This window comes from Leucopleurus acutus (genome assembly GCF_964270905.1).
Source record: "Leucopleurus acutus genome assembly, chromosome: 15".
Classification (NCBI taxonomy): domain Eukaryota; kingdom Metazoa; phylum Chordata; class Mammalia; order Artiodactyla; family Delphinidae; genus Leucopleurus; species Leucopleurus acutus.
The window spans coordinates 81,032,296-81,037,715 of record NC_139157.1 but is presented as its reverse complement, the minus strand read 5'-3'; the positions used below and the strand labels follow the sequence as shown (position 1 = coordinate 81,037,715).

Sequence of the window (5,420 nt, the reverse complement as noted above, 5' to 3'; positions counted from 1 at the left end):
ATATTCTCAGAGGACTTTAAAATGTGAGGTAATTGATAACACTGCAGTAATCACACACTGTTCCCAACGTAGACATTTTAAATATGAGCTTTATTTTAAATTTAAAGAAACACTGAAAATAAACACTTTTTACAAATTATATCAAACACTTAAAACATAATCTAGGAATGTTAAACAATAATTCTTAATTCAAAGTAATGACATTCATAGAATACATCTTGGTGCTAGCCAATATGGAGTTTACTGAAATCTAGTATTTTATATAAGCTTAACCATTAATCCTTCCTAAAATTCAATGATTATGATTCAACTTTATAAGGTTAAGCTAATCGTCTATGCAATACTCTCATAGAACTTTTTCAAATACAAACAATTTATACCAGCAAGGAAATTATTAAAACATATATAAATTGTGCTGAGGGACTTGATTAAAAGGTTGTCTATATAGAGAGATGCATCTCACCTTAGAAAGCACACACACACACACACACACACACACACACACACACACACACTTAATCGAATATAAGATGCCAGGACATTCTCTTAGTTATGTTACACAGCAAACTGCACTTTTATAAATGTCATTCTATTATATATGAACTGAAAAACATATATTTTTTAAAAAGCCCTTAACATGGGGGAAGGGGAATATGCCTGCATTAAATGCAGAAACACAGAGCTTTACGAACTGCCTGTCTCCAGCTGGCTCCCAGGCACCACTGAAAACTGTCACCCTCAGAGAGACAAGATGGTCTTGTTAATGATTTCCATGGCCTCCAGAATCTCATCCTCTTTGATCACAAGCAGAGGTGCAAACCTGATGATATCACCGTGGGTTGGCTTGGCCAGAAGTCCATTATCTTGAAGTCGCAGACACACCTTCCAAGCGTCATAATCTTTGGTTTCTCTAATCACAATAGCATTTAATACTATTTAAATGTATTTAAATAGTAAATTTCCTCTTACGGCCATTACAATATTAGAAGGTAGTTTCATGAGTTCATTTCTCAAGATGATACCCATATTCTCTGCATTTTCAGCAAGGTTTGCTTCTTCCAAAACCTCCAGGGCCGTAGGATTGCCACCCTACGTTGAACCGTGTTCCCCTGGTTTAATGGTCGGCATTATTTCCATCACAGAACACTGCGGATACAGGGTATAAACCACCAGAAAGTGCCTTTCCTAGAAGGACCATATCAGGTCTGACATTTTCGTGATCAATAACCAGCCATCTACCAGTTCTGGCCAATCCTGTCTGTATTTCATCAGCAATAAACAGAACCTGGTGCTGGGTGCAGAGCTCTCACATGCCCACAAGGTAGCCTGGATCCGGAACAACAACGCCTGAATTGGTTCCACCATGAACGCCACAACGTGTGGGTCCTGAAGTGCACGCTCAGGAGCAGGCAGATCATTACATGGAATGATTTCGAAACCTGGCATAAACGGTCCAAAACTGTCATAACTGGTTGGGTCTGTGGAACTGGAGATAGCAGACAATGTTCTACCCCAAAAGTTTCCAGCTGCAAAAACCATCTTTGCTTTGTATTTCGGGATCCCCTTCACGGTATATCCCCATCTACGAGCAAGTTTGCAAACAGTCTCTCCAGCCTCCACTCCTGTATTCATAGGAAGAACTTTGTGGTAGTTGAAAAGTTTAGCAACATACTCTTCGTATTCACCGAGCACGTTATTGTAGAAGGCCCCGGATGTTAAGGTCAATTTGTCCACCTGACTTTTCAAAGCATTCACAATCTTTGGATGACAATGCCCTTGTCTGACAGCACTGTAGGCACTCAGAAATTCAAGATGTTTTCTGCCTTCTACATCCCATACGCAAATACCTTTTCCTTTCTCCAAGGCTACAGGTAAAGTATGGTAGTTGTGGGCACCATATTTAGATTCCCGTTCAAAAATGTAATCAGAGGATGGAGGGCCTTGGACTGTTTTTTAGTTGCAACTGATGTAGCAGAAGCCACTGAAGAATGAACTCCACTAAGGACAGCAACAGTCTGCAAATGTGCTAGTTTGGAAAACATGATGTCCTTCAAGTAGGAATATCACCAATGAGCTAACCCTTTTTCCCACAGTTCAGATTAGAATACAGAGTTTTAACCCGAGATCCAGGGACGGTCTTCAGAGGGTCCAATAACTCCTGGTGGCACCTTGGAAGCCATCCCAGGACACGCAGCGTCAACTGAGCAGCTGTCTGCTTCTGTTTTACGTTTTGTTTTTTTGGCCGTGAGGCATGTGGGATCTGACCAGGGATTGAACCCGTACCCCCTGCATTGGAAGGCGAAGTCTTAACCGTTGGACTGCCAGGGAAGTCCCTTGGGCAGGGACCTTTGTTTTTTTTTGTGGACACATCCTAACTGTCCAGAAAAAGTAGTGGGCACACTGGAAGTATCTGTAGGATGAATGGTTTATCTGACTGGAGCCCATGGTCCTTCCACTGTATGAGCGGCATCTCAACAACTGCGTATCTGTTCAAGGACACCCCTTCCTCAGAGACTCCTTAGATGAATAATGGTAATGTTCTCCTTTTGCTTCCACAGCTGATCAGTTCCCTTCCGACATATTCTTTCTTTATATTGAGAAAACTCAATATCTAACAGACAATCCTGGCAGACCTGGAGCTAGTATCTTTACTGTGATTCTGCATGACTCTGTTTTCTGTTGAGAGTGATCTTAGGTCCCAGTTTTTGAGAAGGGGGGTACATTTCATGGCACCCTACAAACTACCAATATCCTAGTGCCCATAAACCCTTGAAATGTACCAAATTTTCAGTATCATATTCAAACTAAAGTTTCCTGACACCTAGAAGTAGAGCCCCAGTTACATGAGCCAAATAAACATCCTCTCTTTCTCTCTTTGTTCCCAACAAGCTGGTTTGATTTGAATTTTATTTCTCTTGCGGCTAAAAGAGTCCTGACTGATAAAACAGCTTTCCACAAGAGAATCACCCCTATGTTCTGCATCTTAATTACAACTAGAATTGATGCATAAAATGACGACATGATGCTTGGGAGTAATAAGGGAAAATCAATTCCGTTTAGGTTTCTTTTCCCCCTCTTCCTTCTTCCCTCTTTCCTTCCCTTCTTCCGTCTCCTCTACTCCTGTCTTTAGTTCAAGACAATTTAAACTGGCCACACCCACTACATAGAAAGGCAGAAAAATGGACATTATGAGATGTTCAGTGTCAATGGTTATAACAACACATTTTCTGGTATTCCTCAGTTATAAAGAAAATTAAAGAAAACAGTATTCCCATCTCCCAAATGTCCTGCTACTTAGCTAACAGATTTTACTAGCAAATGGGAAGTCATTCCAAAAGATGTTTTTTAATGAAATAATGCCATTTGCAGCAACATGGATGGACCTAGAGATACTAAGTGAAGTAAGTCAGACAGAGAAAGACAAAAATCATATGATGTCAGTTATATGTTAAATCTAAAAAAAATAATATGAATGAAGTTATTTATAAAACAGAAACAGACTCACTGACATAGAAAACAAACTCATGGTTACCAAAGGGGAAGGAGGGTGGAGAGATAAATAAGGAATTTAGGATTAACAGATACACACTACTATATATAAAATAGATAACCAACAAAGACCTACTGTATAGCACAGGGAACTATATTCAATATCTTGAAATAACCTATAATGGAAAAGAATCTGAAAAAATTAAAAAAAATTTTTTTAAAGATCTCTTTTTGCCGCTTTGCCTCCTGCTACTTGTGTTACCTGATCAAATTGCTTAACCTTTCAGAGACTTATTTTCCTGGTCTGGAAGTGAGAATTATGATATCAATCTGGAATCATCCCAAAGAGTCATAACGTACTAGGAAAATGTACGTGAACTGCCTGGTCCAGAGCAGACACTCAATAAACGGTACCTATTTTTATATTCTCACTATCACTTTACTTCAGCCTAGTATTTTTAGAATCAAGAAGGAGAAGGAAGTAAAAAGGTGTCCTTATTCAGTCTTTAAGAATAGCTGAGGAAAATAGGACATTGCTAAGTAAGCAAGAAGTGTGTGTGTCTGTTTCATGCCTACATTAGCAATAATGTGAAATAGTTGCAAAATGAAGTTTCTTTTATGGTAGCCTCCATGTGCTCTATTCTTGTATCATGATTTCCTATTCCTCCTGTTTTAGAGACTCTGTGTGAATGATCAAACCGGTGAGGTGTAGCAACAGAAGTGAAGAGTCCTGAGGGAGAGAATGCTCTTGACTCCCATGCAGTTTCAGCAGCCTTTTCTGTCACAGAGCGAACCAAGCTTTACATGGCTGGTCGCACGTTTGACTGCAGATTCTGGCCCTGAAGCTAGATTTTTACTGACAATGATAATGACACCTATTTCTGTTACATCAATGTCATTAAATAAATAAATATATATATATAGACACACACATATATATAAATTTATGTTTATATATATGTGCACATATATATAAATATATGTGTATATATATGTATATATATATATGTATTCTCAATGGCCTAAAACTCTTAAGGATGCAAAGTATGCAGCCGGGAAGGGTGGGAAGATGCTGCAGGAAGATTAAGAAGAAAACAGGGCATGACTCTTTTATCAGCTTTTCTTAGGCAAAGCACTTTTGGGGTATTTTTTTTTCCTTCCAGTGACTGATTAAATGTTCATGCCCATGGCAATGGGGATCCTTAAAATAACCAAATATTGTAAAGTACAGTGTTTCCGATAACCATACAGCGTGGTCTTGAGTTAATTTTTTATTTTTCTCATAATAGGTGTCGGTACAAAAATAATGTCTTACATCAGAGTGATGCTGCAGGCTTTAAAAGAAATGCTTTCATGAGCATTATCTCATCTTTACTATCCTAACAAAATAGTAATGGAGGTGGGGTCTGCATGCATGTCCCAGTCGCTTTGCAGCTGTACAGTTTGAGGCTTCATGTGTTTAAGTATTTTGCCTAAAACTAGTAAGTGACTCATCTGGGAGATTTGGAGGCCTAAGTGCAGTGCCTTTTCGGCTACACCAGATATCAAAATTATTTTTTTCTTGGGTGCTCATTTATTTTCTTGTTTGTTTTAAAACATCAGACTTGAATATCTTCATTGTGCTAAGAAAGTCCTATATCTTTGGTGAATGCAGGAGAACTCATTTGTTTCCATTTAAGCGAAGGAGAAAATCAATTTACTTTCCTACCAAATCTGCCTACTACAAGATGCTGATTTGCCTCATCGTCTTTTTTTTTTTTTTTGTGGTAAGTGGGCCTCTCACTGTTGCGGCCTCTCCCACTGCGGAGCACAGGCTCCGGACACGCAGGCTCAGCGGCCATGGCTCACGGGCCCAGCCGCTCCGCGACATGTGGGATCTTCCCGGACCGGGGCACGAACCCGCGTCCCCCTGCATCGGCAGGAGGACTCTC

The 5,420-nt window shown here is 39.6% G+C and overlaps 1 pseudogene across 1 annotated transcript; it reads right to left on the bottom strand.

Annotated features, from left to right (window-relative positions):
• Nucleotides 1-723: 723 nt before the first annotated feature.
• Nucleotides 724-2,042, bottom strand: LOC309971963 (ornithine aminotransferase, mitochondrial-like; annotated as a pseudogene). Its single transcript has one exon. The product of its transcript is annotated as an ornithine aminotransferase, mitochondrial-like (transcript).
• Between the last annotated feature and the right edge of the window lie 3,378 nt (nt 2,043-5,420).